The sequence below is a fragment of the Pelophylax lessonae genome (genome assembly GCF_965119305.1).
Source record: "Pelophylax lessonae genome assembly, chromosome: 3".
NCBI lineage: Eukaryota > Metazoa > Chordata > Amphibia > Anura > Ranidae > Pelophylax > Pelophylax lessonae.
Genome location: NC_138770.1, coordinates 96,120,536 through 96,133,481, shown reverse-complemented (window position 1 = coordinate 96,133,481; position 12,946 = coordinate 96,120,536).

Below are 12,946 nucleotides of genomic sequence, written 5' to 3'. Positions count from 1 at the left end.
ATGCTGCAAAAACAGAAAAATGTCCAAAAAGAAGACAATGAACAGAAGAGAATCTTCTTCATCGTGGTCAAATTTATAGCATGTTCAGTGTTTTATTGGGGGGCAAAGTTGCAGGACATGCGAAATGTTATGTAGCGCTGTGAGAGCCAAAGTCGCAGGACATGCAAAATTTCATGTAATGGTGTGAGTCCTAAAGTTGTAGGTCATGCAAAATGACATGCAACTCTTTGAAACCGTTTAAGTTCAGGAACTGCTATTTTTCGCTCTCTACATCAAGGGGATGTAGCTCAGTGGTAGAGCGCATGCTTCGCATGTATGAGGCCCCGGGTTCAATCCCCGGCATCTCCATGTTTTGATAGGTGATGCTTACTTGCTGAGCAATGGTGATTATGTTGATAGACTCCTTTCACATTTCTGCAACTTATGCTCTGACTTGTGAGACACAAAGTTGCAGGACATGCGAAATGCCATGTAGCTCTGTGAGATCCAAAGTCGCAGGACATTTGAAAAGCCATGTAGCTCTGTGAGATCCAAAGTCACAGGACATGTGAAATGCCATTTATAATGGTGTCTGACTCAGGATTTAAGCGGTCGATGTCCATAGTTGAGCCAAGGTAGACACTGAAGAGTCAGAGGTATTATCGAACCAAAACGCTGGGAAAGATTCACCAAAAGGTCGTTGAGAAAGTAAAGGCTATGCTGCAACCAGAGAATGCTGTCAACTCACTTTCATTCACGACTGACTGATGGTCAGGACAAACAGAGCCACTAATGAGTCTTACATGCCATTTCATTGACAGCGGATGGACAAAAAGGCAATTGGTGTTGAATACAAAAGTGATGCAAGGATCCCACACTGAGTACAGTAGAGAAATGTTTCTAGGCATGCTTGAAGACTGGGGAATCAACAAAGACAGAGTGATGCTTGTGCTCCTTCCAGACAGCGGTGTAAACATGCGGAAAGGAATGAAGCTTGCTGATGTGTCAGAGCTCAGATGCATGGCACACAACATCCTCCAACTTCTAAATGATGGTCTGTCAAGCCAAAGAGCTTTGATTGATATATGTTTTGAAGAGCATGAAGAGATTAAAAGTGTTGTGCTGGCAAGTCTTTTGAATTCTCGATACAAGAACCATGCTTTCTCTTCTGATGATGTATTGGTCTAGGCAAAACAATGGCTGACAGAAGATATTCAACAGGAGGTACAGAAGGTTCCTGCCAAAAAGTCAAGTCCATAACAGCATTTTTATAATCTGGAATAGCAGCAGGATGCTGCAAAAACAGAAAAATGTCCAAAAAGAAGACAATGAACAGAAGAGAATCTTCTTCATCGTGGTCAAATTTATAGCATGTTCAGTGTTTTATTGGGGGGCAAAGTCGCAGGACATGCGAAATGTTATGTAGCGCTGTGAGAGCCAAAGTCGCAGGACATGCGAAATTTCATGTAATGGTGTGAGTCCTAAAGTTGTAGGTCATGCAAAATGACATGCAACTCTTTGAAACCGTTTAAGTTCAGGAACTCCTATTTTTCGCCCTCTACCTCAAGGCGATGTAGCTCAGTGGTAGAGCGCATGCTTTGCATGTATGAGGCCCCGGGTTCAATCCCCGGCATCTCCATGTTTTGATAGGTGATGCTTACTTGCTGAGCAATGGTGATTATGTTGATAGACTCCTTTCACATTTCTGCAACTTATGCTCTGACTTGTGAGACACAAAGTTGCAGGACATGCGAAATGCCATGTAGCTCTGTGAGACCCAAAGTCGCAGGACATTTTGAAAAGCCATGTAGCTCTGTGAGATCCAAAGTCGCAGGACATGTGAAATGCCATGTATAATGGTGTCTGACTCAGGATTTAAGCGGTCGATGTCCATAGTTGAGCCAAGGTAGACACTGAAGAGTGAGAGGTATTATCGAACCAAAACGCTGGGAAAGATTCACCAAAAGGTCGTTGAGAAAGTAAAGGCTATGCTGCAACCAGAGAATGCTGTCAACTCACTTTCATTCACGACTGACTGATGGTCAGGACAAACAGAGCCACTAATGAGTCTTACATGCCATTTCATTGACAGCGGATGGACAAAAAGGCAATTGCTGTTGAATACAAAAGTGATGCAAGGATCCCACACTGAGTACAGTAGAGAAATGTTTCTAGGCATGCTTGAAGACTGGGGAATCAACAAAGACAGAGTGATGCTTGTGCTCCTTCCAGACAGCGGTGTAAACATGCGGAAAGGAATGAAGCTTGCTGATGTGTCAGAGCTCAGATGCATGGCACACAACATCCTCCAACTTCTAAATGATGGTCTGTCAAGCCAAAGAGCTTTGATTGATATATGTTTTGAAAAACATGAAGAGATTAAAAGTGTTCTGCTGGCAAGTCTTTTGAATTCTCGATACAAGAACCATGCTTTCTCTTCTGATGATGTATTGGTCTAGGCAAAACAATGGCTGACAGAAGATATTTAACAGGAGGTACAGAAGGTTCCTGCCAAAAAGTCAAGTCCATAACAGCATTTTTATAATCTGGAATAGCAGCAGGATGCTGCAAAAACAGAAAAATGTCCAAAAAGAAGACAATGAACAGAAGAGAATCTTCTTCATTGTGGTCAAATTTATAGCATGTTCAGTGTTTTATTGGGGGGCAAAGTCGCAGGACATGCGAAATGTTATGTAGCGCTGTGAGACCCAAAGTCGCAGGACATGCGAAATTTCATGTAATGGTGTGAGTCCTAAAGTTGTAGGTCATGCAAAATGACATGCAACTCTTTGAAACCATTTAAGTTCAGGAACTGCTATTTTTCGCTCTCTACATCAAGGGGATGTAGCTCAGTGGTAGAGCGCATGCTTCGCATGTATGAGGCCCTGGGTTCAATCCCCGGCATCTCCATGTTTTGATAGGTGATGCTTACTTGCTGAGCAATGGTGATTATGTTGATAGACTCCTTTCACATTTCTGCAACTTATGCTCTGACTTGTGAGACACAAAGTTGCAGGACTTGCGAAATGCCATGTAGCTCTGTGAGACCCAAAGTCGCAGGACATTTGAAAAGCCATGTAGCTCTGTGAGATCCAAAGTCACAGAACATGTGAAATGCCATTTATAATTGTGTCTGACTCAGGATTCAAGCGGTCGATGTCCATAGTTGAGCCAAGGTAGACACTGAAGAGTGAGAGGTATTATCGAACCAAAACGCTGGGAAAGATTCACCAAAAGGTCGTTGAGAAAGTAAAGGCTATGCTGCAACCAGAGAATGCTGTCAACTCACTTTCATTCACGACTGACTGATGGTCAGGACAAACAGAGCCACTAATGGGTCTTACATGCCATTTCATTGACAGCGGATGGACAAAAAGGCAATTGGTGTTGAATACAAAAGTGATGCAAGGATCCCACACTGAGTACAGTAGAGAAATGTTTCTAGGCATGCTTGAAGACTGGGGAATCAACAAAGACAGAGTGATGCTTGTGCTCCTTCCAGACAGCGGTGTAAACATGCGGAAAGGAATGAAGCTTGCTGATGTGTCAGAGCTCAGATGCATGGCACACAACATCCTCCAACTTCTAAATGATGGTCTGTCAAGCCAAAGAGCTTTGATTGATATATGTTTTGAAAAGCATGAAGAGATTAAAAGTGTTGTGCTGGCAAGTCTTTTGAATTCTCGATACAAGAACCATGCTTTCTCTTCTGATGATGTATTGGTCTAGGCAAAACAATGGCTGACAGAAGATATTCAACAGGAGGTACAGAAGGTTCCTGCCAAAAAGTCAAGTCCAGAACAGCATTTTTATAATCTGGAATAGCAGCAGGATGCTGCAAAAACAGAAAAATGTCCAAAAAGAAGACAATGAACAGAAGAGAATCTTCTTCATCGTGGTCAAATTTATAGCATGTTCAGTGTTTTATTGGGGGGTAAAGTCGAAGGACATGCGAAATGTTATGTAGCGCTGTGAGACCCAAAGTCGTAGGACATGTGAAATTTCATGTAATGGTGTGAGTCCTAAAGTTGTAGGTCATGCAAAATGACATGCAACTCTTTGAAACCATTTAAGTTCAGGAATTGCTATTTTTCGCTCTCTACATCAAGGGGATGTAGCTCAGTGGCAGAGCGCATGCTTCGCATGTATGAGGCCCCGGGTTCAATCCTCGGCATCTCCATGTTTTGATAGGTGATGCTTACTTGCTGAGCAATGGTGATTATGTTGATAGACTCCTTTCACATTTCTGCAACTTATGCTCTGACTTGTGAGACAGAAAGTTGCAGGACATGCGAAATGCCATGTAGCTCTGTGAGATCCAAAGTCGCAGGACATGTGAAATGCCATGTATAATGGTGTCTGACTCAGGATTTAAGCGGTCGATGTCCATAGTTGAGCCAAGGTAGACACTGAAGAGTGAGAGGTATTATCGAACCAAAACGCTGGGAAAGATTCACCAAAAGGTCGTTGAGAAAGTAAAGGCTATGCTGCAACCAGAGAATGCTGTCAACTCACTTTCATTCACGACTGACTGATGGTCAGGACAAACAGAGCCACTAATGAGTCTTACATGCCATTTCATTGACAGCGGATGGACAAAAAGGCAATTGGTGTTGAATACAAAAGTGATGCAAGGATCCCACACTGAGTACAGTAGAGAAATGTTTCTAGGCATGCTTGAAGACTGGGGAATCAACAAAGACAGAGTGATGCTTGTGCTCCTTCCAGACAGCGGTGTAAACATGCGGAAAGGAATGAAGCTTGCTGATGTGTCAGAGCTCAGATGCATGGCACACAACATCCTCCAACTTCTAAATGATGGTCTGTCAAGCCAAAGAGCTTTGATTGATATATGTTTTGAAGAGCATGAAGAGATTAAAAGTGTTGTGCTGGCAAGTCTTTTGAATTCTCGATACAAGAACCATGCTTTCTCTTCTGATGATGTATTGGTCTAGGCAAAACAATGGCTGACAGAAGATATTCAACAGGAGGTACAGAAGGTTCCTGCCAAAAAGTCAAGTCCAGAACAGCATTTTTATAATCTGGAATAGCAGCAGGATGCTGCAAAAACAGAAAAATGTCCAAAAAGAAGACAATGAACGGAAGAGAATCTTCTTCATCGTGGTCAAATTTATAGCATTCTCAGTGTTTTATTGGGGGGCAAAGTCGCAGGACATGCGAAATGTTATGTAGCGCTGTGAGACCCAAAGTCGTAGGACATGTGAAATTTCATGTAATGGTGTGAGTCCTAAAGTTGTAGGTCATGCAAAATGACATGCAACTCTTTGAAACCATTTAAGTTCAGGAACTGCTATTTTTCGCTCTCTACATCAAGGGGATGTAGCTCAGTGGTAGAGCGCATGCTTCGCATGTATGAGGCCCCGGGTTCAATCCCTGGCATCTCCATGTTTTGATAGGTGATGCTTACTTGCTGAGCAATGGTGATTATTTTGATAGACTCCTTTCACATTTCTGCAACTTATGCTCTGACTTGTCAGACAGAAAGTTGCAGGACATGCGAAATGCCATGCAGCTCTGTGAGACCCAAAGTCGCAGGACATTTGAAAAGCCATGTAGCTCTGTGAGATCCAAAGTCGCAGGACATGTGAAATGCCATGTAGCTCTGTGAGACCCAAAGTAGCAGGACATTTGAAAAGCCATGTAGCTCTGTGAGATCCAAAGTCGCAGGACATGTGAAATGCCATGTATAATGATGTCTGACTCAGGATTTAAGTGGTCGATGTCCATAGTTGAGCCAAGGTAGACACTGAAGAGTGAGAGGTATTATCGAACCAAAACGCTGGGAAAGATTCACCAAAAGGTCATTGAGAAAGTAAAGGCTATGCTGCAACCAGAGAATGCTGTCAACTCACTTTCATTCACGACTGACTGATGGTCAGGACAAACAGAGCCACTAATGAGTCTTACATGCCATTTCATTGACAGCGGATGGACAAAAAGGCAATTGGTGTTGAATACAAAAGTGATGCAAGGATCCCACACTGAGTACAGTAGAGAAATGTTTCTAGGCATGCTTGAAGACTGGGGAATCAACAAAGACAGAATGATGCTTGTGCTCCTTCCAGACAGCGGTGTAAACATGCAGAAAGGAATGAAGCTTGCTGATGTGTCAGAGTTCAGATACATGGCACACAACATCCTCCAACTTATAAATGATGGTCTGTCAAGCCAAAGAGCTTTGATTGATATATGTTTTGAAAAGCATGAAGAGATTAAAAGTGTTCTGCTGGCAAGTCTTTTGAATTCTCGATACAAGAACCATGCTTTCTCTTCTGATGATGTATTGGTCTAGGCAAAACAATGGCTGACAGAAGATATTCAACAGGAGGTACAGAAGATTCCTGCCAAAAAGTCAAGTCCATAACAGCATTTTTATAATCTGGAATAGCAGCAGGATGCTGCAAAAACAGAAAAATGTCCAAAAAGAAGACAATGAACAGAAGAGAATCTTCTTCATCGTGGTCAAATTTATAGCATGTTCAGTGTTTTATTGGGGGGTAAAGTCACAGGACATGCGAAATGTTATGTAGCGCTGTGAGACCCAAAGTCGCAGGACATGCGAAATTTCATGTAATGGTGTGAGTCCTAAAGTTGTAGGTCATGCAAAATGACATGCAACTCTTTGAAACCGTTTAAGTTCAGGAACTCCTATTTTTCGCCCTCTACCTCAAGGGGATGTAGCTCAGTGGTAGAGCGCATGCTTCGCATGTATGAGGCCCCGGGTTCAATCCCTGGCATCTCCATGTTTTGATAGGTGATGCTTACTTGCTGAGCAATGGTGATTATGTTGATAGACTCCTTTCACATTTCTGCAACTTATGCTCTGACTTGTGAGACACAAAGTTGCAGGACATGCGAAATGCCATGTAGCTCTGTGAGACCCAAAGTCGCAGGACATTTGAAAAGCCATGTAGCTCTGTGAGATCCAAAGTCGCAGGACATGTGAAATGCCATGTATAATGGTGTCTGACTCAGGATTTAAGCGGTCGATGTCCATAGTTGAGCCAAGGTAGACACTGAAGAGTGAGAGGTATTATCGAACCAAAACGCTGGGAAAGATTCACCAAAAGGTCGTTGAGAAAGTAAAGGCTATGCTGCAACCAGAGAATGCTGTCAACTCACTTTCATTCATGACTGATTGATGGTCAGGACAAACAGAGGCACTAATGAGTCTTACATGCCACTTCATTGACAGCGGATGGACAAAAAGGCAATTGGTGTTGAATACAAAAGTAATGCAAGGATTCCACACTGAGTACAGTAGAGAAATGTTTCTAGGCATGCTTGAAGACTGGGGAATCAACAAAGACAGAGTGATGCTTGTGCTCCTTCCAGACAGCGGTGTAAACATGCGGAAAGGAATGAAGCTTGCTGATGTGTAAGAGCTCAGATGCATGGCACACAACATCCTCCAACTTCTAAATGATGGTCTGTCAAGCCAAAGAGCTTTGATTGATATATGTTTTGAAAAACATGAAGAGATTAAAAGTGTTCTGCTGGCAAGTCTTTTGAATTCTCGATACAAGAACCATGCTTTCTCTTCTGATTATGTATTGGTCTAGGCAAAACAATGGCTGACAGAAGATATTTAACAGGAGGTACAGAAGGTTCCTGCCAAAAAGTCAAGTCCATAACAGCATTTTTATAATCTGGAATAGCAGCAGGATGCTGCAAAAACAGAAAAATGTCCAAAAAGAAGACAATGAACAGAAGAGAATCTTCTTCATTGTGGTCAAATTTATAGCATGTTCAGTGTTTTATTGGGGGGCAAAGTCGCAGGACATGCGAAATGTTATGTAGCGCTGTGAGACCCAAAGTCGTAGGACATGTGAAATTTCATGTAATGGTGTGAGTCCTAAAGTTGTAGGTCATGCAAAATGACATGCAACTCTTTGAAACCATTTAAGTTCAGGAACTGCTATTTTTCGCTCTCTACATCAAGGGGATGTAGCTCAGTGGTAGAGCGCATGCTTCGCATGTATGAGGCCCCGGGTTCAATCCCTGGCATCTCCATGTTTTGATAGGTGATGCTTACTTGCTGAGCAATGGTGATTATTTTGATAGACTCCTTTCACATTTCTGCAACTTATGCTCTGACTTGTCAGACAGAAAGTTGCAGGACATGCGAAATGCCATGTAGCTCTGTGAGACCCAAAGTCGCAGGACATTTGAAAAGCCATGTAGCTCTGTGAGATCCAAAGTCGCAGGACATGTGAAAAGCCATGTAGCTCTGTGAGATCCAAAGTCGCAGGACATGTGAAATGCCATGTATAATGGTGTCTGACTCAGGATTTAAGTGGTCGATGTCCATAGTTGAGCCAAGGTAGACACTGAAGAGTGAGAGGTATTATCGAACCAAAACGCTGGGAAAGATTCACCAAAAGGTCGTTGAGAAAGTAAAGGCTATGCTGCAACCAGAGAATGCTGTCAACTCACTTTCATTCACGACTGACTGATGGTCAGGACAAACAGAGCCACTAATGAGTCTTACATGCCATTTCATTGACAGCGGATGGACAAAAAGGCAATTGGTGTTGAATACAAAAGTGATGCAAGGATCCCACACTGAGTACAGTAGAGAAATGTTTCTAGGCATGCTTGAAGACTGGGGAATCAACAAAGACAGAGTGATGCTTGTGCTCCTTCCAGACAGCGGTGTAAACATGCGGAAAGGAATGAAGCTTGCTGATGTGTCAGAGCTCAGATGCATGGCACACAACATCCTCCAACTTCTAAATGATGGTCTGTCAACCCAAAGAGCTTTGATTGATATATGTTTTGAAAAGCATGAAGAGATTAAAAGTGTTCTGCTGGCAAGTCTTTTGAATTCTCGATACAAGAACCATGCTTTCTCTTTTGATGATGTATTGGTCTAGGCAAAACAATGGCTGACAGAAGATATTCAACAGGAGGTACAGAAGGTTCCTGCCAAAAAGTCAAGTCCATAACAGCATTTTTATAATCTGGAATAGCAGCAGGATGCTGCAAAAACAGAAAAATGTCCAAAAAGAAGACAATGAACAGAAGAGAATCTTCTTCATTGTGGTCAAATTTATAGCATGTTCAGTGTTTTATTGGGGGGCAAAGTCACAGGACATGCGAAATGTTATGTAGCGCTGTGAGACCCAAAGTCGCAGGACATGCGAAATTTCATGTAATGGTGTGAGTCCTAAAGTTGTAGGTCATGCAAAATGACATGCAACTCTTTGAAACCGTTTAAGTTCAGGAACTCCTATTTTTCGCCATCTACCTCAAGGGGATGTAGCTCAGTGGTAGAGCGCATGCTTCGCATGTATGAGGCCCCGGGTTCAACCCCCGGCATCTCCATGTTTTGATAGGTGATGCTTACTTGCTGAGCAATGGTGATTATGTTGATAGACTCCTTTCACATTTCTGCAACTTATGCTCTGACTTGTGAGACACAAAGTTGCAGGACATGCGAAATGCCATGTAGCTCTGTGAGACCCAAAATCGCAGGACATTTGAAAAGCCATGTAGCTCTGTGAGATCAAAAGTCGCAGGACATGTGAAATGCCATGTATAATGGTGTCTGACTCAGGATTTAAGCGGTCGATGTCCATAGTTGAGCCAAGGTAGACACTGAAGAGTGAGAGGTATTATCGAACCAAAACGCTGGGAAAGATTCACCAAAAGGTCGTTGAGAAAGTAAAGGCTATGCTGCAACCAGAGAATGCTGTCAACTCACTTTCATTCACGACTGACTGATGGTCAGGACAAACAGAGCCACTAATGAGTCTTACATGCCATTTCATTGACAGCGGATGGACAAAAAGGCAATTGGTGTTGAATACAAAAGTGATGCAAGGATCCCACACTGAGTACAGTAGAGAAATGTTTCTAGGCATGCTTGAAGACTGGGGAATCAACAAAGACAGAGTGATGCTTGTGCTCCTTCCAGACAGCGGTGTAAACATGCGGAAAGGAATGAAGCTTGCTGATGTGTCAGAGCTCAGATGCATGGCACACAACATCCTCCAACTTCTAAATGATGGTCTGTCAAGCCAGAGAGCTTTGATTGATATATGTTTTGAAAAACATGAAGAGATTAAAAGTGTTCTGCTGGCAAGTCTTTTGAATTCTCGATACAAGAACCATGCTTTCTCTTCTGATGATGTATTGGTCTAGGCAAAACAATCGCTGACAGAAGATATTCAACAGGAGGTACAGAAGGTTCCTGCCAAAAAGTCAAGTCCATAACAGCATTTTTATAATCTTGAATAGCAGCAGGATGCTGCAAAAACAGAAAAATGTCCAAAAAGAAGACATTGAACAGAAGAGAATCTTCTTCATCGTGGTCAAATTTATAGCATGTTCAGTGTTTTATTGGGGGGCAAAGTTGCAGGACATGCGAAATGTTATGTAGCGCTGTGAGAGCCAAAGTCGCAGGACATGCAAAATTTCATGTAATGGTGTGAGTCCTAAAGTTGTAGGTCATGCAAAATGACATGCAACTCTTTGAAACCGTTTAAGTTCAGGAACTGCTATTTTTCGCTCTCTACATCAAGGGGATGTAGCTCAGTGGTAGAGCGCATGCTTCGCATGTATGAGGCCCCGGGTTCAATCCCCGGCATCTCCATGTTTTGATAGGTGATGCTTACTTGCTGAGCAATGGTGATTATGTTGATAGACTCCTTTCACATTTCTGCAACTTATGCTCTGACTTGTGAGACACAAAGTTGCAGGACATGCGAAATGCCATGTAGCTCTCTGAGACCCAAAGTCGCAGGACATTTGAAAAGCCATGTAGCTCTGTGAGATCCAAAGTCACAGGACATGTGAAATGCCATTTATAATGGTGTCTGACTCAGGATTTAAGCGGTCGATGTCCATAGTTGAGCCAAGGTAGACACTGAAAGTGAGAGGTATTATCGAACCAAAACGCTGGGAAAGATTCACCAAAAGGTCATTGAGAAAGTAAAGGCTATGCTGCAACCAGAGAATGCTGTCAACTCACTTTCATTCACGACTGACTGATGGTCAGGACAAACAGAGCCACTAATGAGTCTTACATGCCATTTCATTGACAGCGGATGGACAAAAAGGCAATTGGTGTTGAATACAAAAGTGATGCAAGGATCCCACACTGAGTACAGTAGAGAAATGTTTCTAGGCATGCTTGAAGACTGGGGAATCAACAAAGACAGAGTGATGCTTGTGCTCCTTCCAGACAGCGGTGTAAACATGCGGAAAGGAATGAAGCTTGCTGATGTGTCAGAGTTCAGATGCATGGCACACAACATCCTCCAACTTCTAAATGATGGTCTGTCAAGCCAAAGAGCTTTGATTGATATATGTTTTGAAAAGCATGAAGAGATTAAAAGTGTTCTGCTGGCAAGTCTTTTGAAATCTTGATACAAGAACCATGCTTTCTCTTCTGATGATGTATTGGTCTAGGCAAAACAATGGCTGACAGAAGATATTCAACAGGAGGTACAGAAGGTTCCTACCAAAAAGTCAAGTCCATAACAGCATTTTTATAATTTGGAATAGCAGCAGGATGCTGCAAAAACAGAAAAATGTCCAAAAAGAAGACAATGAACAGAAGAGAATCTTCTTCATCGTGGTCAAATTTATAGCATGTTCAGTGTTTTATTGGGGGGTAAAGTCACAGGACATGCGAAATGTTATGTAGCGCTGTGAGACCCAAAGTCGCAGGACATGCGAAATTTCATGTAATGGTGTGAGTCCTAAAGTTGTAGGTCATGCAAAATGACTTGCAACTCTTTGAAACCGTTTAAGTTCAGGAACTGCTATTTTTCGCCATCTACATCAAGGGGATGTAGCTCAGTGGTAGAGCGCATGCTTCGCATGTATGAGGCCCTGGGTTCAATCCCCGGCATCTCCATGTTTTGATAGGTGATGCTTACTTGCTGAGCAATGGTGATTATGTTGATAGACTCCTTTCACATTTCTGCAACTTATGCTCTGACTTGTGAGACACAAAGTTGCAGGACATGCGAAATGCCATGTAGCTCTGTGAGACCCAAAGTCGCAGGACATTTGAAAAGCCATGTAGCTCTGTGAGATCCAAAGTCGCAGGACATGTGAAATGCCATGTATAATGATGTCTGACTCAGGATTTAAGTGGTCGATGTCCATAGTTGAGCCAAGGTAGACACTGAAGAGTGAGAGGTATTATCGAACCAAAACGCTGGGAAAGATTCACCAAAAGGTCATTGAGAAAGTAAAGGCTATGCTGCAACCAGAGAATGCTGTCAACTCACTTTCATTCACGACTGACTGATGGTCAGGACAAACAGAGCCACTAATGAGTCTTACATGCCATTTCATTGACAGCGGATGGACAAAAAGGCAATTGGTGTTGAATACAAAAGTGATGCAAGGATCCCACACTGAGTACAGTAGAGAAATGTTTCTAGGCATGCTTGAAGACTGGGGAATCAACAAAGACAGAATGATGCTTGTGCTCCTTCCAGACAGCGGTGTAAACATGCAGAAAGGAATGAAGCTTGCTGATGTGTCAGAGTTCAGATACATGGCACACAACATCCTCCAACTTATAAATGATGGTCTGTCAAGCCAAAGAGCTTTGATTGATATATGTTTTGAAAAGCATGAAGAGATTAAAAGTGTTCTGCTGGCAAGTCTTTTGAATTCTCGATACAAGAACCATGCTTTCTCTTCTGATGATGTATTGGTCTAGGCAAAACAATGGCTGACAGAAGATATTCAACAGGAGGTACAGAAGATTCCTGCCAAAAAGTCAAGTCCATAACAGCATTTTTATAATCTGGAATAGCAGCAGGATGCTGCAAAAACAGAAAAATGTCCAAAAAGAAGACAATGAACAGAAGAGAATCTTCTTCATCGTGGTCAAATTTATAGCATGTTCAGTGTTTTATTGGGGGGTAAAGTCACAGGACATGCGAAATGTTATGTAGCGCTGTGAGACCCAAAGTCGCAG